Source organism: Eupeodes corollae, chromosome 1, assembly GCF_945859685.1.
Source record: "Eupeodes corollae chromosome 1, idEupCoro1.1, whole genome shotgun sequence".
Taxonomy (NCBI): Eukaryota; Metazoa; Arthropoda; class Insecta; order Diptera; family Syrphidae; genus Eupeodes; species Eupeodes corollae.
Window position 1 is genome coordinate 89,391,684 of NC_079147.1, and position 25,755 is coordinate 89,417,438.

Consider the following 25,755-nt stretch of genomic DNA (forward strand, 5'->3'; position numbering starts at 1 on the left):
TAATTCCCATCCATAGCAATCCAATCCAAAGTTAGGGGAATTAGGAGCAATTAACAGCTTCAAAAACCAGAAGCTATAGATGAGATGATAATCTTTTATAGTTCTTCCCACAGAAACGAATTAAAAATTATCCGGTCGTATTGTAGAGTAAGAGTACGAGTATAGTGAGTTGTCCAAGAAGCCTAAGGTCAGATCATGGTCATTGGGATGTGCAAACTTGTAGACATTTGTATTATCTATACATAAAGTACACTGGGCGCTGGCAATAAGGCATCCAAGCGTTTCTTTTGTAACTCAGCCAGAATTGCTCAGAACAGCGGAAAGTACTAGTGTATCTTTGTATCTACGACCGACCGAAGACGATGTCTTGTCGGCATCGGCATGTAATGAACCAACCCAGGAAGCAGATGTTTGCCAAAAACAAATAAAAATATAAACTCACAGCCGCTCTTGTGGGTTCTTTCAAACAACGAGCAACAACAAGGAGCTGGCGATGAAGATGTAGAATGCCGAAGGAGGATGAGGAGGCTTGTTGGTGTTTTTGGTGTGGTTAGTTGGCGGCGGACCTGGCTTTGCTGATGATTTCATCTTTTGAAAATTTTCAACAACCAAGACAAATTAAAATGCTTATGTTGATGTTTTCATTTCGGGTGCATCTTTTGACTCTTGTGAGGTTATTTCCGTTCGGCTCTGTGACCATCTTCGTCATCATCCTCACCATCAACATCTCATCGTCATCTGGTGTTGACTTTATCACGGTGTTGTCCGTCACGTCGTCATTGAGAGGGCACACTTTTCGCATCAGGCTATATTCCTGTTCTCAAGTGTGAGTTTTAGGGGACTTTAATGTTGTCATTCATCAATGAACCTATCTTTTTCCTTGGTTTCGTCAGAAATCCCAAGTGTTTACAAAAAGAAAATAAATAAATAAAGGGTTTGCGGTCAATGAACTTATATACCTTCTCGTAGGTCCAGGTCCATACCACATAAGGGGTGTGTTCATTAATTTGACCAAACCATAAATGGACAACGGAGTTTTATTCTTTTCTTTTTCCTTTTTGGGTCCTTAAAAATTTGTCTTCCTTATTTTTGGTCAATTATTCTTTGGGTCTCTGTTTCCGACTTTACTCGTATAAATAGGGATTTCTGTTTCTCTTATGTTGTTGATGTTTTCATTTTGGTGGTTGATGAATTTCTTCTTACACACACAGGATGCAATGATTTCCTGTATAAACAGTCTTATCACTCGGTTTTAAATGGGATAATTGATGTGACGTCAAAAAGGTGAAAGCAATAAATTCTCTGAAGATTAAAATTTTTCTTTTGAAGGATTTTAGTCTTTTTTTTAAGCTGAAATTTAAAAGGAAGTTAAAGGAAGTTTGATGGTATAAAGCTATTAATTGCTTCTTAGAATTTTTGATAAGATTTAAGTTGACGGATTGTTTTTTTCATTGCTTTATTTTGTTGGGAAAACCTTGAGACATTTAAAATGGCTGTCTACACTACATGTACGCTGTACAATGTAAATAGTTTTACTTTACATTCAGAGGTTTTGATTTAATAGACCCAAACAACTTAAGTAGACTTATAAACGGTTTTGATGCATTATCAAGAGTATAATGTAATTTATACAGTTTGGCGTTGGGCGCCAGTTAAGGTTAAGACAATACAATTTCATATATTTTGAGTCTCAGAAGCCAGGTTCATAGTGTTTAAATATTTCAACAACTTCGTTATTTTTATCTTTCACTTTTAGTACTTCAAGAAGTCTCAGGCTTGCTTTTATGTGCTTTTGTGTTGGGCGCCAGTTAAGGTTCAGACAATATTTCAAATATTTTGAGTCTCAGAAGCCAAATCAAAAATTGGTTTTAAATATTTGAATCTAAAATTTAAAGTATTTGAACAACAGCTTGGTTGGTTATTTTTATCCTTCACTTGTTGTACTTCAAGAAGTCTCAGGCTTGCTTTTATGTGCTTTCGTGTTGGACGCCAATTAAGGTCTAGACAATACAATTTCAAATATTTGGAGTCTCAGAAACCAAAACAAAAATAAGTTTTAAATATTTGAATCTAAAATTCATAGTGTTTAAACATATCAACATCTTCGTTATTTTTATCTTTCACTTGTTGCACTTCAAGAAGTCTCAGGCTTTCGTTTATATGCTTTCGTGAGTAAATAGTTTAGTTTCATATTCATATGTTTTAATTTTATAGAGTCACTTATAAACGATTTGGATGCATAATAAAGGGTATAATGTAATTTAAGAAAAACCACATTTCTTACTTACTTAGGTCCTCAGACCTCTTAATCCGTTGGGGATCCCTTAAGGGCATAGGGACTATACTACGCCTACGCGCCATAGTGTACGTTTTCAGGAGATGTGTTTCAGCTCCCTCCAACTCTTTCCTAGTAACGCTGATTCCGCCTCGACTGTCCTGCGCCATGTGCTTCTCGGTCGTCCAGCTCTTCTTCGCTCTTGTGTGAGTGGATTCAACTGTATTGCTTGGCCTGCAATGCAGTCGTTACCTTTTCGAAGAGGATGTCCAATCCATTGCCACTTACGTCTTCGCAGGACCTCATTTGAAATACGGTTTGGCCAGAAAATCCTTACGATGTTACGAAGTGCTGCTCCCATAAAGAAGCACAGATTCGACATGGGCGAAACAGTCCTAGCTTTGTTCTAAAGCTGATAGAGTTTTCCGGCGAATGACGTCTTGTTCGGTTCCGCCTTCGATGGAAACGATGCTTCCAAGGTATTGAAAGCTCTCCAATTTTTCCACCGGTTGCGAGAAAATATTTATTTGAGAGGATAGTCGGGTTCTGAGGCTGATAATTTGTGTTTTGCCGGAATTAATTTTCAGCCCCACAACGTCTACTTCTCTCTCCACACTTTTTGTCATTTGATGGTATAACTTTTGCTACTATTTTGGCAACGGCTGGTAGAACGCAAATTCCTCTCCATTTTTCGAACTTGTTCGCAGTTTGCTTGATGACATTGGCGCTGCTTGTAAAAGCTCTGCGGGAATTTCATCAAGTCCTTCTTTATTGTTCTTAAGTGCTTTAATTGCGGCAACGGTCTCATCTTTACTGGGAGGTGCGGTGCGGATTCGGGGATTAGTTTTTTCAGGCACTTCAAAAGGTATCGGCTGAACGTTCTTTGCAAACACACGGTTTAAAACCGAGGAAAAGTGTTCTTCCCACCTTCTGACTTGCTCATCAACCAAACTTATCACAGTACCGTCTACTTCTTTCACCAGGTGTTGCTTTGAGCTGTGTGTTCCGGTCAGCTCTTTAGTTATTCATCTTCTGCGTCTTGCGCCAATCCGTTCATGTAGATACGCTTGTCGCGGCGCACACTGTGGTGAACCTCTTCCTTTTTCATGGGATATGAGGCCTTAAGCTCGTTTTTTTCTTCCTCTTGAGCAGTAGTTATTCGAGCCCTTAACTGTTCGCCATCGTTGATCCTTGCCCAAGATTCTTCTGAAGGCCAAGTGTTGTTGCTTCCTTTTTTTTATGGAGCTTTAATAATATTTAAAATGTTCTTTCTCTCATGAATCTAAATTATTGAGCTTTGAAGAAAGCCTCAAGATTCATGTTGTATCACAATGGGCCATTAAACTGTCCTTCCCCATTACGGACAGCCATTTTAACCTAAGGATTAGGCAAAGAAATCTAAGAAGGTGATTTTAAGTTAAATGATTATTTCGTGTTGGGCGCCAGTTAATACATTCTTTTTGGCCTTTGGAATCTCGTTGACACATTTGTTCATACTTTCTTCTGCTGTTTAATTTTGAGGTACGATTTTTTTATAATTATTTACATTCACTGGAAGAACCTTTAATGATATTATATAGTTTTGCGTTGGGCGCCAGTTAAGAAAAAACAAAAATAAGCATATAATTTTTACAATTAGCAAAGTTTTTTCACTTTCGTTCGCTTAAGTGATACTGAATTTGTATAAAAATGATATAAACGTCATTCTTGTGAATTGTTTACTCTTTTCATCTGGCAACCCTACACTTTTCATGCCTCATCTTCAAATAAAATACATAATACCATCTACTTACTGCACTTTATAAAAACATTCACCTACGACAACAACGAGACAGACGGACACTGGACAGGCGATCATCTGTGAATTGAAGACATATTCATATTCAACCGAAACCCGCATTGTTCACCTTTCAAGTGTTGTCTCAACTATCCCGAGGGTGATCATATTCAAATAAAGCGAAAGAAAAAAAACAAAATGTCTGAGGATGGCGCGCATGCGTTTAACGTATTCCTCACCTTGGTATACCATTTTACTTATTGTATACATTTGTTATTAATATAATTGAAATGTTGAATTGATTGGAATTGTATTATTGCTATTAATGCAGTTTCCTCTATAAACTATTCTTTCCTCACCTCTGCTCTGCTGTACTCTGGTCTAACAAACATCTTGAACAAGCTATGATGGTTAGTAGGTGGTCAGCTTTAGCTTCACAACTACGTCAGACAACCAACAGCTTAATAATATTGATAATGATGTTGAGGTTATGGAACGAAAAAGTGGATGCAGCAACTTAATGCTGTGCTGTGACAATGTCAAAACATTGTGTTAGGTTAATTGCATGCAGCAAATTGAGAGGTGACTTGCTTGAGATTGAGATGAAAAGAGAAGAGAAGAGGTAGGTAAGGTTTATATGAATCTACATATCTATAAGTACCACAAGGAGAACTACTGTCATTTGCATTTGACTTGTATACTCGTCATACTGGTATACAGGAATGTACCTACTGCTGGTTGAGCTGCTGCTGGGTGGTAGCGGTAGGTAGATGAATTAACATACCTCCTTTACTTTACCAACTCTGTCATCCATCGCTGCCCTGGCTGTATTGTTGTTGTTCTGTGGTAGAAAATTTAAATATTTTTGTTTATTTTTTTTCTGCTCATTTAAGTTCAAGTGTAGTTTAATTTGATTTAAACTGCAATGACAATTGGGATTGGAATTTTAATGACAGTTCTAACCCTGAAATTGACAGTTCTGTTTATTGCTCAATTGTTTCTGTTTTATTCCGATTAAAAATAGATACGGGCTTGGTTTTTTTATTTTCTTTGCATCTAGTGTCAATTAAACTTGTTTTTATTGCATAGGACCTATTTTACTCTTAAACAAGATTTAACTACGTTTGTGTATGTTTGTTTTTTCCGTATAGAAGGCATACCTAAAGGTTTTCCCTTTTTTCTTCTTCATTCTTATAGGTTGTATCATTTCAGCACTTAATAGAGAGGAAAACCTATTTTATGACCATTGTGTTGACATAGGGGTAGTCCAAATAGGCCAACACTTAAGGGTCCCTGGAATTTTATGACCCATTAACAGTTTATAGAGTTATATAGTTTGAAGGGTACCTACTCGTCCTCTCTGAAAAACCAGTGTATTTGACACTATGAATGAAATACCTCCCAAGTCGAGGGAGATTTTTTTTGAAACATCTTTTTTTCCCTTTTCATCTCTCGTATATAATATTATAGATGCATTTAATTACGATGATTGAGTGTAGACCAGTTAGTAAAGAATGGAGATATAAGTAAGTATAAATAAAATACAAAAATGTAGATAGTCAATGTGAGTGATAATTAATGCCGAAGGCAATTTTGTCACGACTAGTGATCGGTATAGACGTCGAGGTATGTTCATTACTTGTGAATTTGACTTCATTATACAGTATTCACTCTCTATGGCAGATAGATTAGTAATTTGATAAAAAGTTATTAATTTTTTAGAATGTTGTTTTTGTACAAAAACGGAAAGTATTGAGAAAAAATAAAACATCAGAAAACATGTTGAATGGCATAGACATTGAGTAATAATGTTTTATTGAGGTGATAATTAAGGTGAGTAAAGAAAAATTAGTTATCTGTTAGATTTCTTACGTAAAGCATGTAATAAATTGTTTATATTTGACGTTAAAGACGTCATAGTTGTCTAGGGACGGTTTAATAACTGCCACATAGTAATTGGCTGAACACAATAAAAACTTTAGCCTTGCAGACGCTGTTGCTGTCAAAATTTACTACACACAACGCCACTAGAGATGGAGCGGCATGGATAGGCAAACTTTTACTTTTCGCATATGCAGAATTTTTGACATTTCGATTGAGCGTGTATTTTGAAATTGAATAATTACTATTTCAATGTCATTTCAAATTGATATACAGAATTTTATTTCTGTATTTAAATGTTTTTGGTTAAAACTTGTACGAGGCCATAGTTTTCCGCACAAAGAATTAGACGTACGATATTTATTGACAGATAATTGGTTGTAGCTTCAATTCCATTAGAATTGTATTGTGTTTAAGCTTTTTTACATTGATGTAATTACTTTATCTTGCTATTTATTTTCGTCTAAATTCTGAACCAATAATTAGTAGCGGTACTTCGATTAGGCAATGGCGTAACACCGTGAATGAACCTACAACATTTATTTTTCAACTGTCAAGTTTTGTTCGATTTGCACAAATTAGATGATTTTTAAAAGGAATTTCCAAGTTTTACTTAAATTTAATGTAACTTTAAGAATGAGTCTCGATCAGAAATATCTAATTTTAAATATCTCATAGACCGACAAACTCATCAGAAGTTTATGGCTGAAACACAAACACGATTCAGCCTCGGCTTCGCCTGACGTTTACGAGTTCCTGACGTTTAGGAATTCAATGCATATTATCAAAATGAAGCTTCGACCGCACGTTTTATTTGACAATCGTAAGGAAATAAGGTAATGTTTCGTAATGGAACTTCAAACGGAAGCTCTAGTTCAAATTTGTTGAACATTTGCTTTGTCTGACAGCTGTAAAAAAAGTCAAAAAACAAAATACATTTGCTTTTGTAGGCATTCCTATTGGTTTTTATAGGCTGTGTAAGCTACTTCCATGATAAATTTAATTTTTTCGATTCCAAACTCATATTTTGTTCTTATTTTGAGAAAAAATAACAGCTGCTAATGACAGAAGTGCCATTTTAGAAATGTCATATTAGAAGTGTCATTCAAAGCAACCTCAAAACAGACCCAACGTAACGCAGTTGAGGCCGAAGATGAAGCGTGTTTGTGTTTCAGCCAACATTTACTTATCTTTTTGTTGATCAACATTGTTAATTTACACAAATCAACTAAATATCGAGGAATGGAAAACGAATTTTATGATAATCATCTAAAACGTTAAAACGTTCAAGGTGCTTGCTCTCTCTAAGCAGATCGCATATAAGCTCGATAATAGGTGTCATAACCGGACACTGTCTAATAGGAAAGCACGCCACGAGACTAGGCGTATTCTCAAATGACTTTTGCAGAAGCTGTATGGACGAGGAAGAGAAAGAAACGGTTCTTCATCTTCTCTGCACATGCCCTGCTCTGGCTCGAAAAGGCAAGAATTACCTAGGAGAATTCTTCTTTAACGATCTAAACGATCTAAATCATATCAGTATAATCAGCCTCTCACGTTTCGTAAGGGACTCTAACTGGTTCCATTGAGCTTAGGAGGAAGCCTCAAGATTCATGTGGTATCACAATGGGCCATTAAACTGGCCTAAGTGTGTCCGTTTCCATCTTGGACAGCCACTATAACCTAACCTAACCTATCTATTTAATTTAAGAAAACTACTTTCTTATTGGGGTGCAATTTAATTATTCTCAAGGAATTTTCTTTACTTTTAGGCTCGTTTGACACTACACGGTTTTGACCGTACGGCAAAAAACCGGACGGCATAAACCGGATCAATGGCTAATTACACATTATACGGTTTTAACCCGACGGTAAAACATGATATATGCAATGTTCCTGTGCTAAGTATACTTTTGCACAGATTTAGTTCGAACTCTGCCGCACGAATAAAATCGTAATATGTGAAAACATGCATTTCGTAACGTACGTTACTAAGATCATCGCGCGCGCCGTCCGGCTGCCGTACACTGTAGTGGCAGTAGACGGTTGCTACTGCCACTACTACCGTGTCCATATAAAATGAAAGCATATATGCTCTTCATCGCGCCTCCAACAAAATGTCGCCGTCCGGTTTTATGCCGTACGGGTGTGAAAAGCCTTATATTGTTGAGGCTGCCGTGCTTACATTTCTTGCTGTCTTGATAGAGTTTCTGTGTTTAAAAATAAATGTACTAAAGCTAAACACACCTATTTGATAAACACATAATCTATCACATTACATCATGTGTATTTTTAAGGCTGTGTTCACAATGGAATTTTTAGGCGACACAATTTGACGTCTCATTATTTTAACTCGTCTCTATTAAGTAATTAAAAAGAAAGGGCAAAGTGAAGCAAACTTTTTTTAGTTAAAGAAATGATTTGAAGTGAAATAACACGTTCTTTAGTGTTAAACAAACGATTTGAAGTGAAATAAAATGATTAAACTTCTAAATTGAGTCGAATGTGAATGGGCTTTGACACTTAAAGACTTCTGACACTCAAAGTTATACGGTGCTTGTTTTTGTCAGTCTTAAAAAAGAAGTTATTCTTAAGAGTAGTTTCATATTTCCCTATATTTTATTTTTCAAACCGTACAAGCTACAGTTTCGTTATAAGATAGGTACTTGTGGAAATTTTCTTATATAATGAATTTCTTTACAACTGCAGTTTTCATAACAGAACTTTGTTTATGGTTGGAAATATTAAAATATTATTAAACGTAATATGTATTTCCCTAAATTTATAACACGTCTTATGAATTTGAAGGGTTTGCGAACAAACGGATTTAGACTAGGTAACGTCATTTCTCCAAATGACATCAAATGTCAATCCAACTTTGACATTTTCACATGGAAAAAAATATACACCCATAACACATGAATCCCAACACTTTTTTAGGGTATGATTAGAGGGTAATGACAACTTACGTTTTTTTGACAAAAAAAGATGATATTGAAATAAAATTAATGATACAATTTAACTAGAATAAAGTCAATAGGCTTAAACGTACAAAGAAATTTAGCCTAAAAAAGAATTCCTTTGCAAAATATTTCTAATCAATAGTATGTGGAAATGTGACACTCTTTAACTCATCAATTTTTTCTTCCAGAAAACTCTCATAATCTTGCGTCAACAATCTTAAATTTATCATCAAAATACGTGATACTCCTTGATCTTTCTCTACATGGGGCAATAATAGAATATGAGTAGCTCAAAAATCCAACCAGACCTACCCTTTTAATTGAATTCATTCAACCCAATGACAGATAAGAAATTTTAACAAAAGGACAAACTATTCAGTTCATCAACTTTTACTTTTTTCAAGAATCTATTCCAATTGGTAATCCGATCATAATCCAAAATTTACTACCTAACCTCTCTTCAAAAAGAACCTTAACCTTCGGTCTTTCAAAATGATAATACAATACAAAAAATAGAATAGCTACCTACTTAAAAACAACCTCACCTTTTTCTCATTCATAATAATTTTTTGTTTTCTTCGATATTTCCCAAGAAAATAAACATAAAAAACCAAGGAGACACATAAAAACTACAAAAACATAATCGAACATAAAAATTAAAAAAATTAAAAACAAAAAAAAACAAAAACAACGCACCTAAAATAACATAAAAATAGAATTTAACAAAAATTCTGTTTTTTTACGTGACATTTTGCCACTACCTACAAGCTACTACAGCGCCGCCACCGCCGCCGCCGCCTATTCGAATACAATGTGCCATATGTGTCAACAACACTGTCAAAAATTTGATTAATATTTTCCTTCATCAATAAAATGACATTTTGAACACTTTTTTAAAAATACAAATCATAAAACTATACAGAGTCAATAAAAAAGGCATATTTTTGAAAGAAATTAAGAAAATGGAAATTCTTTCAGACGAGAAAATGAATGAAAATAAGAAACAACAAAATTTAAATATACATAAACTCACATTCAAATAAGCGCCAAGTAAATCCACCTTTGGCGTCGTTTTCTCAAGGCAGCATCAGTTAATAATAATAATCGAAAAAAACAAGGGATCTGAATAAAAATAAAACCACACTTTTTTAATTTATTTTAAGATTTTCTTCTCTTTTTTTTCTTTTCTTTAGCTTGATAATAATTTTTTAATCACACAATTAAATTGACACACACAAAAACACTGATAAACGCATGAAATAACAATATATTATTAATAATTTATATGATTTTTTCGATTAATTAAAAGAATAAAAGACACTTTTTTTGAGGGATGGATTACACTAGGTTTGATATGTGTAGTTTTAAAAATAACTCGCTCATTCGTTGTTTTCAAATAATCCGGAACGAATGTTTTATTCTCGATCAAATAATAAACTTCCCCCGCACTAAACTTGTGTATGGAGCTTAAAGAAAATAACTCGCCCTTTTTTATTTTTGTGTGTGACCGTTAATTTGAAAACGTCACGGCTCGTTACGGGCTTTGAATATGCGCGGCCAAATAGTAAAAACAAAAATTACTAAAGTACATACAGAATATTACATTATATACTCAAAGCACATGTTAACAATATTACAAACATGTGTGTTTCCAGGCAATTTCATATAAATTACAAGAAAAAACTATAAACGACGAAACAAAATCAACTGAAGTTAACGAATTAGAACTGTCAACCAGATGTGTGCCGATGTCGAGTTGGGGAGTTTAAAATAGGAGTGAGACGTTGTTGTTGCTTGTACTGGAAATAATGTAGTAAAATGCGCACTTTTCACTGAGTGCCGTTGTCACTGTAGCTGGTCGCGTTTGGGAAATGGGTATATAGTTGTATGTAGAGGAGGGTAATTGAATTCAAATGGGGCTCGGCAAATTATATTATTGTGCTCTATTATGCACAGAGTCTTTGGTCATTCGACCCGACCGACCGACAGACCAGACCAGACACACAATCTAATTACCATTGAATGTAGGTGAAGCCCATTAGCCCCGACGAGACAAGACGAGACGACAACGATACGAAGGTATAAAAATGATCTCAATATACCTTTAACCAGAATCCATAGAGAGACACACACAAGATTAGGTAAATAGCGTAATTTAGTTCAGCGCAACACACGCTTTTTTTATTCTTTTATAAAAATTATTATTATTTACAAATAAAAAAAAAAGTTGTATCAAAACAATGTGACAGTCGATACAACAAAACGCCACAGACGCGACAGTCAACTACGTTCGAATTAAGATAAGACAAGAGGGCGCTAGCGTTCGTGTTTTTCCCTGGGTAAGCAATGGGTATGGTATGGGTAAGATAGGGAATAATATAGGTTATCAGTCAAGATTCGACTTCTGTGTTTTCTGTCAACTGGAACGACGCTGCTGGCGACGAAGAAGGGACCCGACCACGACGACGCACTCGATTTTTCAACTCGTTATTGTCGTTATAGGTATAAATATTGTTCGATATATTTAATTAAAATTTTCGTAAACCAGATTATTAATTTATTCATTCACTCACTCACTCACGTAAGCCATGTGTCGCATCGGAGACATAAATAAACAAATAATTTCTTTATAAATTTATTTGTAAATAAACTTCAAACCGCGACGATACGATACGAAACACGATACGATAAATTCTACGTTTTTCTGTCCGACATACGCTACGTAATCAATGGCATTCGTTGGCCAACTGAAACTGATCGTGCTCCAGAGAGCCGTAAGAAAATTTTAACATCGCTGAACACACTCAAGACGCGACGACTCGAACGCGACGAACAGTAAGCTAAGCACTCATTTGATCGAAAAATTCTACAACAAAATACTCAAATGAAAAGTGAGTGTGAGTTAAAATGCAATCATCTCAAACATGTTCGAGTGGAAGTGTGGGAGAAAAATGTTGTGTTTTGAGTGGGATTTTAATAAACAAATTAATATAAATACCGGTGAGGTGACTGAGACGGTAAGAGTGAGGTGAGAAGTGAGGTGATGGTCTGGGATCTGGTTTGTGGTTATTGTTTGATACCTGATAATGAATGATAACACAGTTTGAAGTAAGCTCATTTGTTGGTAGGTCAGAGGTATAAGATATAAATGAGAGGGATGTTTTTTTTTTAATTTGGGGGTTTGAATGAAAATACAGACATTATTCACGTTTTGTATTTAATTACATATTTTCATGTTTATATAAATATTTAAAGTGTAATTAATAGAAAAATATTTGTTTAATCTTATCAAGTTAGTGAAAAAAGGCCGACTTTGCAACTCAAATAACGAAAAGATAAAAGTTAAAACTTTTATTACTATATCCGTTTTAATAGTAGTTTATGAATATAATTGTACATATAATAGTTGAAAACAAAATTGGAATCTTTTAGAATTTAAGAAACTAAAGTAGAATCATGTCATGTAGTTTAGTAGGCATATGCAAGGTAGGCACATTTTGTTAGAGAGCTTCATGCAGCAAATTTTAGGTTTATGGCTAAATCACAAACACACTTCAGCTTTTGCTTCGTCTGCGTTACGGTGGGCTTTCTTCGAAGTTGCTTTGAATGACATGTCTATTATTTCATCCCTCCAAAGAGCAAATATTTCGTTGACATTTTTTACAGCTGTAGAGCTGTCAGAAAAAGCAAATGTTCAGATAATTGAACTAGAGCTTCCTTTTGGAGTCACATTACGTTACATTACGTTCTTTTCCTTACGATTGTCAAACGAAACGTGAGGTCGAAGCTCCATTGTGATAGCATGCATTGAATTCATGTGGCTGAACTGGTAAACGTCAGGCGAAACCGAAGATGAAGCGTGTTTGTGTTTCAGCCATTAAGGTCAAGTACACTTTTTTGAAAATGATTCAAAAAGTATGTTGTTTTTTTTATTTCTTTTAAAGAACACATTAGCTTACGTATTTTCACATACAAATATTGTATATCTTTCTTTCGTGATTTAGCACATTTAGTCAAAAAATGTTTTATGCCTACAGTATTACCGCCCGGCAAGCACCCTTCAAATCTTCGGTCGATAAGTCTTTTTCCGAGCATCAGTTTTCGAAAAAATCATTAATAGGGCTCTGACTAAGTGGGCTGCGGACAGCAAAATAATTCCGGATAAACAGTTCGGGTTCAAGGCGGGTCATGACACAATTCATGCTGCGTCTAAACTCGTTTCTGATATCTAATGGAATAAATCAAAACAACAATGCACAGGTGCTGTTCTGGTTGATTTGGAAAAGGCCTTTGACACCGTATGGTTAGAGGGTCTTTACCTAAAACTGAACAGGCTTGGCATAAGCAAGCCATTGCTGTATATACTTTATGATAACGGTAGAAAGTTTGTTGTCAAAAGTGGCAATGTAACTTCTACCACAACATTCTTAATTAAAAGTAGTCTTCAACAGGGAGCGGTGAATTCGCCGATTCTCTTCAGCATTTACACCAGCGATCTGATAGGTAGTCTTACAAAGGCAATTGCGTACGCCGACGATCCAATTGCGTACAGAACGGCCCGAAAGGACAAGATTCAGCGATATTGCGACGACTGGAAACTGAAAATAAATGTCCAGAAGTCGGAGACAATTCTGTTCCGGACTCCGTTGGCTAGGGCCACGAGGGATACGTGTAAGAATTGGGCCAAGATGGTCATCGTTGATCTTCACGGGCAGCCATTAGCGAGCAAAAGTGTAGTGAAGTACCTCGGTATCTGGTTAGATCAGTATTTATATTTCGACAGACATATAAATTCTGCTCTGAGCAGGGCCAGAGGAGCCTTCGCTCTGACGAAACGGCTGTTTTTTAGCAGTCGGCTTGACCCCAGAATGAAGCTAATTTGCTACATGGCCCTCATACGGCCAATGATTGTTTATGGATGTCCTGTGTGGTTCAACGTTGCCCCTTCCCAGATGGAGAAGTTTCGGGTGTTCGATCGGCAGTGTCTACGACGCTGTACCGGCTTATATCGGCCGAATCTTCTTATGTGCATTACTTTTCCAACGAGGTCCTTTACAACGGTGCTCAAATCAACAGAATTGACAATTTCGTGATAAAACTCGTTTGAGGTCACATTCGGGGCGTTCTATCCGAACGACGAGTATTTTGAAAGTGCACGCTTGAACGGCTTCATTCCACCAGAGGCATTCCTCTTTTTAGACAAATGCGGTCTGATACAGGATAGATTGGAAGTTCCGCTAATCTACCACGTCAGACGACAAACCGTGGATAGGCGATTATAGTACAATCGAGGCGTCATGACACAAGGCGGAGTAGAGCTCCTTTGGTTCAGTAGGGCTGTGTCCGAATGGGACCGAACTGATAGGGTGAAGCAGGAGAACCAGCTTTGGTGGCTTCAATCGGCACTTGATAGTGGGTAGTCGGGATGGGGTTTTAAGCCTTGGCTTGTTTTATACTTGTTTATAGTTTTAGGGTTTATTTTTAGGTAGTTATAGCTGCCCATGGTGACGTTTTGTCCAAGACGTTGTTGTTCAGTGTCCTTTTTTGATGACAGCATTTACTTGGTCTTGCCCTCATTGACCACTAAACCCATCTTCTTCGCTTCCGTCGCAATGCTCAAAAACGCTCCACTGACATCACGCTTTGATGATCCAATTATGTCAATACCATCTGCGTATCCGAGTAATTGGATGGATCTTTGGAAGATTGTGCCTCTAGTGTTGACGGTTGAGTTTTGCACAATTCTTTCCAGAACGATGTTGAAGAAGTCGCATGACAGTGCATCGCCTTGTCTAAAACCTTTTTTGACATCAAATGCATCGGTAAGATCTTTTCCTACCTTGATAGAGCAGCGTGCATTCTCCATCGTCATTCTCCACAAACGGATAAGTTTGACAGGGATGCCAAAACTAGACATTGCTCGGTAGAGCTCTTCCCTATAGATGCTGTCATACGTGGCTTTAAAATCGATAAAGAGATGGTGAGTATCGATTTGAAGCTCCTGGGTTTTTTCCAAGATCTGCCGTAGTGTGAATATTTGGTCGATGGTGGACTTTCCTGGTCTGAAGCCACACTGATAAGGACCAATCAGGTTGTTGACGAATGGCTTCAGACGTTCACATAATAGGGCAGAGAGGATCTTATACGCAATGTTAAGGAGACTGATGACTCGGTTGTTGGCGCAGTTTAGAGGGTCTCCTTTCTTATGTATCGGGCACACTATGCTGAGATTCCACTCATCGGGCATGCTTTCTTCCGACCATATTTTGCAGATGAGTTGGTGCACGCTCTCTACCAAGTCATTGCCTGCTGCTTTCAATAGTTGGGCAGCGATGTCAGCTCCAGCAGCTTTGTTTGACTTAAGTTTAGATATAGCTATCTCCACTTCTTCAAGGTCGGGTAGGCGGAATTGTTGATCTGCGTCGCCGAGGTTGAGTGGTTCTATCTCCCTTACAGCGGAATTCGGTTCGTCATCGCCGTTATATAATTTGGAGAAGTGATCTTTCCATATTCTCAGCATCGACTGCGGTTCTACTACGATGTTCCCCTGATCGTCTTTACAGGCTTCGGTTCGTGGCTGGTAACCTTGGGAGGTTTTTTTTACCTTTTGGTAAAATTGACGAACCTCATTCCTGTCGTGACATCCTTCTATCTCCTCGATCGTGCACTTCTCATGCTCTCTATTTTTCCATCTAAGAAGCCGGTATTCCTCTCTCCTCTTCTGCTCGTAGAGCTCGCTAAGAGCTCTAGTCCTTTTGTGCAGCGCCGTTTTGTATGCCTCTTGTTTCGCTGCGTGCGCTTGCCGGCATTCGTCGTCAAACCAGGGGTTTCGCTGTGGTGGCCGTGTGAAACCTAGCACTTCAGAGGCGGCATCTCTGATGGCTGCAATGCCACTGGTTTTCAATGCTCAACAGTGAATCCGTCCGTATCCGAGGCTTGTTGGTGCTTCGAAACTTAAGGTATTTTTTACGTGGCCAGGAAGTCACCCCGACGGCACAACCCCCAACCTGGAGGGCCAGATCATTAGTATAACTCCAATGAAGGGGAGCCTGATAAACCGCTCCTTACAGGCCTGGGCTCCGTATATGTCGAAGAAGCCCTATAATATGTTCACTAAATAGTTCAACCTTACTGGAACTGTAGACGCCACCGTTGATTCCATCTCGAGAATTCATCCGCTGCGGCCTGTATAAGGAGAGGTGCCTTAGTGGAAACACCTCTCGCACCCGATGTTCACCGCGGGGAGGTGAGAGTAGGAGTTGATAGACAGAGGCGGGTTTTGAGAAAAACCTGTGGACGCTGGTGTCCTCTTAAATGCACATGTCTACCATTTGAACATCTTAATATATCCATTTCAAATTATCTACAGTTTTTGGTGCATAAATAAACGCATTTTTGCTACTGAACCAAACGAAAAGTATAGTTTGCTTACAGCATCCAGTTTTTGTTGGTTTCATGAAATAAGATAATTGATCAAGCGATCAATTAATGTGAACTAACCAACAGAAATAACGCACTTTAATTAATGGCGTTTTCCAACAATGTTTCCCAGCTTTAACTACCCCAAACACGCTGGTTGCCGATCCCGATGGTGTTGGACAATAATTTTATGTGAACTCTCAAAGCAATTATAAATTTAATTGCTCAGGAATTTCAATTTATTTTCCCTCTCGTCAACAATATTATCTCTTTATATGGGCTGTCTAGAGTTTTTGGTTTTGTGCGGTAAAAGAAAACCCATATTCCAAAGCAATGTATTTCTAATCGTAAATTAAGTACATAAGTCTGTTTAGATATAGATGCCACTCCTTTTTGTTTCTTCTCCATCGGTTTCAGAACCTCAGGGATGAGGTGAAAAGTCATTTCGAAAAAAGAAATATCAAAATACACAAACAAAAATATAATTATGTTAACGACCACCTATTGCGAGTCAGGTCAGCAAAGGACACCTAAGCGTGAACCAACTGCCTCTAGTAATTGAAACAGACAAGGGTATACTCGGATGGATGTGGATGCATGATGAACTGATCTAAATCTACAATTCAAAAAGATCCTAAATTTAATTTTCAATCAATCATGCGTGGTTCATCTTTTGTTACGTTTCTGAACTGGAAGAACTACAAGAAGGGGTCAGATGGTATCTACCTATTTATCAGAACTTCTACCAATTGTTTGGGAAAATTGTTTTTCATTTTTTTAAATTACATGTATTGTCCATATTCGACGTTAGTTTTTAGTTCTTTTTTTTTTGAATTTTTGAATAACAAAAGTATATGTATGTTTTCCTTTTCATTCATTCAGCTAGAAAATGCATAATGTACCTAATTTAATAAAAATTATTATAAAAAAGAAACTGAAGGTTTTGTGTTGGGTTTCCCTTTACCTTTAAATAATTTTTCTTGATTCATATTTTCAAACTGAACAGCACAAAGATCAGTCACGCAATCATTTGTTGGACACAAGCATATATTTTCCTTGAAAACAAAACGCACGAAGCACGCCTTGAATACACGAGCATGATCTTATGATTCAAGGCTAGTTTTAAAATCAAACATTTTGAGGGTCATGAGCTCTGAACCAAGAAAGTGATCTAATAGTTTCTAAAAGTATATTTTTTAAATCTACATACAGTGATCGGCATAAATATTTTGACAGATTTAAATCTCTCGCTCTTGTGATTAAAATTTATAACGATTAAAGTTTAAAGAGAGCAAATCGATAACAAGTAACAAGTTAATAAGTATGTTATAATAGATCAAGTGATGGTCAAACTCAGTCGTTTGGAAAGTGTTCTGCTGCAGGGCTGCTCTTTTTGCATTTAGAGTGCTATTTTCTGAGTGACAAAACTGTTTTGACGGATGTACTTCTGCATGCTTGGTAAGTTAAAATAATTGTTTGTACAAAGCATATATCAAAAAGTTGAATTCATTAAGGATCCGATTTGTCTAAAAATGGTTAAAACGGCAGAACTAAGTATTGAGGTTAGAGCATCTTCTGTCACAAGATTTAATTCCGGCGTGTCTATTAAACAATGATGCAGAGAACTGAATTCATAAAGACAAACTGTACGCTACCAAATAAACAAACATAAAAGAACGAATTATATACAAAATCTACCACGAAAGGGTAGAAAACGAAAAACTATTCTAAAAGAAGACACGCACATTTTGAGAGAATTCACCAAAAATCCCGCATTAACCCCTAAAAGCTTGGAGCTTGAAATGAAATCCCTCCAAAAAAGTTCCGTTAGTGAAAGAACAATTCGCAGACGTCTCAAAGAATATAATTTTGGAAGGTATATCGTAAGAAAGATACCATTTATAACTCCTAAGAACAAGTTAAAATGATTGAAATTCGCAAGGGAATATGTAAATAAGCCTCTTAGCATAGACACACCATATGGTTTCTGAATGACATTGGGTTGGAAACCCTCAACTGGCCACCCCAAAGCCCTGACTTAAATGGCATAGAAAATGTATGGGCTTATATAAAAGGAAAGAGGAATTCATAATTGAGTCGCAGGAAGGATGAGACTATTTTCGAGTTGAAATCTCTTTGGGAAGAAATACCTCAAGAAATGCTCCAAAAACTTATAGAATCAGTTCCAAGACGACTTCAAAAAGTCATAGACGCTAAAGGAGGTACATTTTCAACTAATTTATCAACAATTTAGTGTTAAAATTGTGTTTTTTTTTAGTTAAAATAAAACTGTCAAAATAATTATGCCATAACAAAAAGAGATTTTTATTCACTAATTAATTAATCAAATTATAATTAAATAACTGCGCAATATAATTATCCATTTTTTGCCTAAGATCCAATTCCTATTTCAGTTTTGCCAAAAAAATTTTTTAAATATCAAAATAACAAGATATTCACTCTGTCAAAATAGTTATCCCGACCACTGTATATGAGAAAACAAATGAGTAGAAATAACGCATTCGACAACTGCGCCCTGAAAACGTTAAAATTCCCACTGTTTGTTTTTAAGTCTCTGTAAATAAGGCGGTAATGTATGAATATCATGAAGCCACGGAAGGGATCGTAGCCAAAAACGCAAAAATCTTTTCTGAATGGCTTCGAATCTTGTGACGTGTACGGCGTAGTAAGGTGACCATACTTTACAAGCATTTTCCAGGACTGGTGTCACAAATGAAACGAAAAGTAATTTTAAAACATAAGAATCACGGAAATCAAGGCCAAATCTCTTAATAAAACCTAGAACTCTATTTGCTTTTTTAACTATGAAGTTAATATGTTCATTGTATGTTAGTTTAGGATCTAAGACATTACCTTAGTCAGAAAATACATATACTCTACTTAAAGGACAAGAATTAAACATGTAACTAAAAACGATTGGAACTTTTTTGCGACATTTAAAACAAGATGATTATTATTGCACCATTCTCTGAATAATATTGAGTCTTCTTGCAAGAGAATATATTAGGACACACGAATTTTTATGATCGAAAAAAAGTAATTTATAAATAAAACAAATAGAATAGGACCAAGGTGACCACCCTGGGGGACACCAGAATTCACAACAAATGAACTTGAACACTCATTACTAAATTTAACACTATAACGTCTATCTTGCAAATATGAGGAGATCCAGTTTAAGAAACTGTCGTTAAAACCTTGCTGTGATAGTTTTAAAATTAATTTTTTATGACACAATTTATTAAAGGCCTTCCTGAAATCAGTGAGATACAATCTACTCGTTCACGTTTTTCAAAAACATATAAATAAAAGGACGTAAAGTTAAACAGATTAGTAACAGTTGAACGCTTGGTATCACAGATAGTTTAGCAATAGGTCGGTAGTTCATTATTTCGTTTTTAGTGTACCAGTACCTTTTTTGTGTACTGGTATTATGAAGGAGCTCTATCAGATAAAAGGAAACCGCGAGTTACTTAAGGACGTGTTAAAAAGAATACATAACGGGTGTGCTAAATACGCAGCACATTTCTTTAAAATGGATGATGGTACACCGTCGGGACCATTACTAAAACATTCGTCAAGTTGCAGGATACTATTAAGGACAGTATCTTCACTAATAACGAAATTGATAGAATTTAAGTGGGGAAAATTTGTAACAGTGGTAGATGTGTTAGGAAAACTAATAGTATTATAATCTACAAAAGCATCTTTGAAATAGTTTGCAAACATGTTCGTAGTCATCATATAGTGAGAGTAGTCAGTGAAAAGTTGTTTTATTATAATGAACGTCCTATAATCATCATCAATTCTTCTTTGATTGTACTTTATTCAATCTTTGTTCCTTTGGTTTTTTAAGTTTCTAACGTGAAAATCAAACCATGGTGGAACACTCAAGTTATTTCAAGTCTTTTTAAATGGAATCGTTTTGAAGAAACAGTCAAAAAGTGTTTAATAAAAAATGTTACCCATATCGTCAATATTTAAGTTACAAAATAAGTGATCCCAGTTGATCGTACATAATAAGTTAAAAAGGTTTTGAAAATTACACCTACTGAAGTTGAATTCTAAAGGGTGATATTTTTGAGGTTAGGATTTTCATGCATTAGTATTTGACAGATCACGCGGGATTTCAGACATGGTGTCAAAGAGAAAGATGCTCAGTATGCTTTGACATTTTATCATGAATAGACTTACTAACGAGCAACGCTTGATCATGCGATTTGACGCCTTTAGACTATTTTTTGTGGGGCTACGCCAAGTCTAAAGTCTACACAAATAAGCCAGCAACTATTCCAGCTTTGTAAGACAACATTTCCGAAGAAATTCGGGCTATTCCGGCCGAAATGCTCGAAAAAGTTACCCAAAATTGGACTTTCCGAATGGACCACCTAAGACGCAGCCGCGGTCAACATTTAAATGAAATTATCTTTAAAAAAGTAAATGTCATGGACCAATCTAACGTTTCAAATAAAGAATCGATGAGATTTTGCAAATTTTATGCGTTTTTTTTTTTTAAGTTCTCAAGTTAAATTAAGTGCTATGTCTAACGCAGTATGATGGCGATCTTCGTCCACAATTTTGACAGCAGAAGAAATCACAGCTGCTTCTGATCATATGGTTTTGGAGAAAAATACCAGATCGAGTGTTTTTCCAAAACGGTTCTTCACAACGTTTAGTTGACTTAAGCCACATGAAGACATACCATCTGTTAATAAAAACTCGTTTGAAGATGACGCGTTTATTGGAACGTAGAAGTTATCGTCGTCAATTTGAATCCAATTGAGATTGGGTAAATTAAAATCACCAACAACCAATACATCGTCTTCGGGCTCCAAAGGGATATAAATACTTTCTATACAGTTGTTTAGTTTTTCATAAACCTCGTTCTGATACAATAAATAAATGTCCTGTTGCCATTTTAATTTTTAAGCATAGTATTTCGATGTCTGTTGATCGAAAGTCATCAATCAGGTAACTTGTGAGAGTATTGTTGATAGCGACAAGAATACCGCCGCCAACAGCGTTTGAATCGTCAGAGTTATGACGATCACATCTAAAGACTTGATAAGAGGAGTCAAAAAGCTCCGAGTCCGAGATAGAATTGTTGAGCCATGTTTCCGTCAATATTATGACATCGTGAGGAAGATTGTTAATGTTTCTGTCTTGAGGTGTAGAACAACCCACCAATTCTGTTTACCGATGTCCCGTGGTGAAGATGGTGAAACTTGCACTCAAACGTGTGCAGCCCTAATCTAGTCATTTGGAAACATTTCATACTTTGCAGGTATATATATATTCATTGATGAACTCCTGGAAAAAGGACTTTAAGATTTTGACTGAAATTACCAAATTTACCCAAAAAATAACTTCTTTTAAATTAACTAAAAGAAATACCTTCATTTTTATATACACTTCGTGTCACATAGATAAGAACAAGTTTTTTTCGTTTTTTATTTACCGAAATTTCTTAAGCACTTAGGTTTTGTGGGAGAAACCCAAATGAATGAGATATGTTTTAAGTTTATATTGCAAGCAAACATTTTTGGATTAAGCAATGGTGGATCCAGGGGGAGGGTTGTAGTGGTTGTTACCACTACATGTAAGCCACAAAGCCTATGCAGTAAAGTTGTATAAATAAATATTTCATCTAAAGATTTGTTAGTAAATTAATAATATTTTCCAAAAAGTGGTTTGATGTCAAAAACAACTTAAATTTTTGTTTCACTCAATTTAGAATTTGAAAAAACTTTAGTAATGCTTTAAATTATTTTCATAAAATTTGTTTCTAAGAAAAAGAGCAAATATTCAGGTTCTTAAAAAGAAACCTTTAATAAGAGATCCTCATTAATAATAAGTTTCCTTTAAATCCATAACCTCGCCTTCAATTACGTCTCAAAAATTCGTAATAAATTTCTTTAATCAAACATGACATTACGATGGTAGAAAGATCGAAAAAAGTTTTTTTTTCATATTTTTAACACGAAAATTCGAAACTTGGGATTAAGTTGATAAATACAAGTTCTATGAAGGTTTTTACCTGTACCTGGTACCTGTTTGTTTGTGTAGGGACATTATCTTAATTTACCTCTTAACTTGTTTTAAATCGGATAAAAGGATACTCAAATCCTATTTAAGCTTAGTACGAGTATTAATTTGATAGAATCAAGAAGTGTGGGTAGAGATAAGGGTCTAACCAAGAATAAAATAGGCGATAGTCGAGCTTACAGAGATCTCGGCAAAACTATCCGTTTTATAGCTAGCAAAGTTAAAAGAAGTTCAAATGTTGTATACAACTACCTGAAGAACCAATAGAGGTATGGGTTTCAAAAAAAGCGGGAGATAGTGTGAGCAGCTTCAAATTCAAGTCTTTCCATAAGTAAATTCAAGGCAAAGGCTAGGGTAAATGCTAGTAGATCGACTGACGAAGAAAGCAGACCATATACGATTATTATGCAACAAATCACATCATTGAAATCGAGCATGGCATACCTTCGTCTTTTCCGATGAAAAAAAAATAATTTGGACGGACCTGATGGATATAGCTACTATTTGATTTAAGAAAAGAGAACTCCATTTTAAAAAACGGCACAGGAAGGCTCTAAAATGAAGGTAATGACTTAAAAATCGATACTGAAACAAATAAAATACACCAAAACATACCGCACGGACAACAAAATCCTTCATTCAGGGTAAAATATGAACCTCTATTATCTTGACCCTATTCGTGTGAGACAAACAGGTACGTACCTTAGGGTTAAAGAAATATCAGCAAATAAAACCGAAAAAAGCTTGTCCCTATCCAAGTGATGCGAAGTGTATGTAGAGTCTATAGTTTGTAGTATTGAAAAAAATATTGGTAAAAACTTACTGAATTTCAGAATTTTTTAACGGGGTTATGAACTAAGGTATAAGCTTTTTTTATTTTAGTTTAATCATGTTTTCATTCGAAAGCATAGATTTTAACAAGTAATGGTGCAAACGATTTGACCAAAAATCATTTCTTATTATTTTACGTGGTGGCGATGTCAAGATCATGTAATTTGACACCTTTGGACTTCTTTCTTTGAGGTTACTTGAAAGAAAAGGTGTATGTTGATAAACCAGCAACATTTCAAGAGGTAAAGGATTCTATTATTAGGCACACAATTATGCCTCAGCTTCATCCAAAATTTGGACCATCGGCCGATATTTTGTTCCATACATAATTGAACCATACCAATATTATCACAATAAAAAGAAATGACAATAATTTCCTAAATAATAAGTGTTTTTTTTCAAAATCAAAATCGGCCCTTTAAATCTAAACACCCGGTATAAACATATATGTAATTCATTATTCTTTCTCACCTAGCTAAAGGTTAGTACTATAAATTAAGCTGTCTTAAGTTTAAACCACAATAATTTTGGATCGTGTTTCATTTACAGTTCAAAAAAATATTTGTTGACGTTGTCTATGACATGTGTCAAAAATAGTATTGCATTCTGCAGGTCCAATATCGCCACTGTCATCGAAAATACCCTGAACGCTGCAAAGTCTAAAGTGATCTGTCATGACTACACTACACTATGCCCATATGCACCATTGGACATACAAAGTTCATTTTCTCTACTCTACTTCAATTCAAACTGTAAAAAGTCCATAAATAACCCACTACATGATCAATTTCAATCACAAAAAATAACCCACTCTTTCAAGGGTCAAACTCAAGCCGCGATATAACTTCATGGCAAGTGAACAAACTAACACCTCTTCTCAAAGCACCAAATGGCTCAATATCCCTCCATATGTAGTGTTCCTTTATTCAAACAATGCAACAGCACGTACTGCTGAGTATTTTTCATCCATCATGTCTCTACTGATTCCACCACGGGAGATCCGACTTAAAGTGGGATCACATGGAGTACACTAGGTACATAGTCTAACCCATCACCATCCAGTGAGCCACAAAAGTAAACACGCACAAACTATTCGTTCAGCTGAGTTGGGTCATTATTCCTTTGTGCCATCACTTGGGTAAAGAGGAAACTTAAACCTAGGGAGGCTCAACAATGGTCAGCGATATTGGGATGGAATTCATAATGACGAGATCGTTGAAACATCACAAATAGTTACACTCTCGTACCCATGGTACCCACATATAAATAGCCTGCAATGATGCAGAGGAATAATGGCCAAACAGAAGATGCATTATTATGCGGCAAGAAGACAAAACAGCTCATATCCGTTGCTGCTGCTGGGTTCTCGGCGTTCGGCGGCTCTCGACTGCTCCCTGATGTTTACAACAGCAGCAGCGCAGCTCATAGCACATAGCCACAACTGTGTTTAAACAGATGAGGGGATATCTCTGGTGCATCGCATGCAGATGCAACAATCGCAACGCGTTAGTAAACACGTCCCATCCCATAGGAAACTACTTAGAACGACAGATCTGTACGTGCTTCTCACTCATGGCTGTTTAATTCACAGAATCTAGGAACGTTGTTGTGTTTATAAAGGCGAGAGAATCAAGATCAAGATTACGACCTTAGACAACCATCGCAAGATGGATTTTAGCTCTATTCGGGTATTCTATCTATGAGATGGATATTGTGAGGATTTTCAATACCTTAAAGCTCCAACCCAGTGCTGAGCCATACCTATGAGTTGTTGATTAAACGGAATATACTCGTAGGCTTGGAGATGTTTCTTTTTTTTAACTAAATTGAAATTTGAAGACGGAATACGAGAATTTTTGTAGATTCCATTAATTTACATTTGCAGTCATCAAATTTCGATCTGATTTAAAGAATCTTACTTATATACAAAAAAGATCAGTAACGAAAATAGTGATTTGCAAGAACAGGGTTTTTCAAAAATGGCCAGTTTATTATTTCTAATGGCTTAACTATAATAGACATAAACGAAAGTAAGCTAATGTCAAAACGGAACGAAAAGTGATCAGAAATATCCGAGAAACAAAAAGTAACCATAATGGATTCAAGTAGGTAACTTAAGCAAATTTGACATTTGCTTGACCTCGAGCCATTTAAATGGCTCTTGCGTTATTGCGCTAAAGTAAGCGAAATTTAACGAAAGTGAGCAGATCGTCTATTATGGTTAGTGACTTATAATGGCCCAACTATAATAGACTTAACCGAAAGTAAGCTAATGTCAAAACCGAACGAAAAGTTATCAGAAGTTATCGTCAAAACAAAAAGTAACCATAATGGATTCAAGTAACTCAAGCAAATTTGACATTTACTTGAGCTCGAGCCATTTAAATGGCTCTTGCGTAACTGCGCGAAAGTTAGCGAAATTTAACGAAACTGATCAGATCGTTTATTATGGTTAGTGACATATAAGGCTGCGTATTGGTTTGTTTCCTTAAGCTGGCTTAAGCTCGGTTACGCCTATTATTGTTGGGCTTTAAGATCTCAGA

General features: G+C 36.0%; 1 protein-coding gene across 1 annotated transcript in view; it reads right to left on the bottom strand.

Annotated features, from left to right (window-relative positions):
- Positions 1-11,630, bottom strand: part of LOC129941702 (serine-rich adhesin for platelets) — a 426,963-nt gene extending 415,333 nt beyond the window's left edge. The window contains exon 1 of the mRNA XM_056050403.1: positions 9,930-11,630. The gene's annotated coding sequence lies outside the window, so the exon portion shown is untranslated. The remainder of the gene's footprint in view (positions 1-9,929) is intronic.
- Between the last annotated feature and the right edge of the window lie 14,125 nt (positions 11,631-25,755).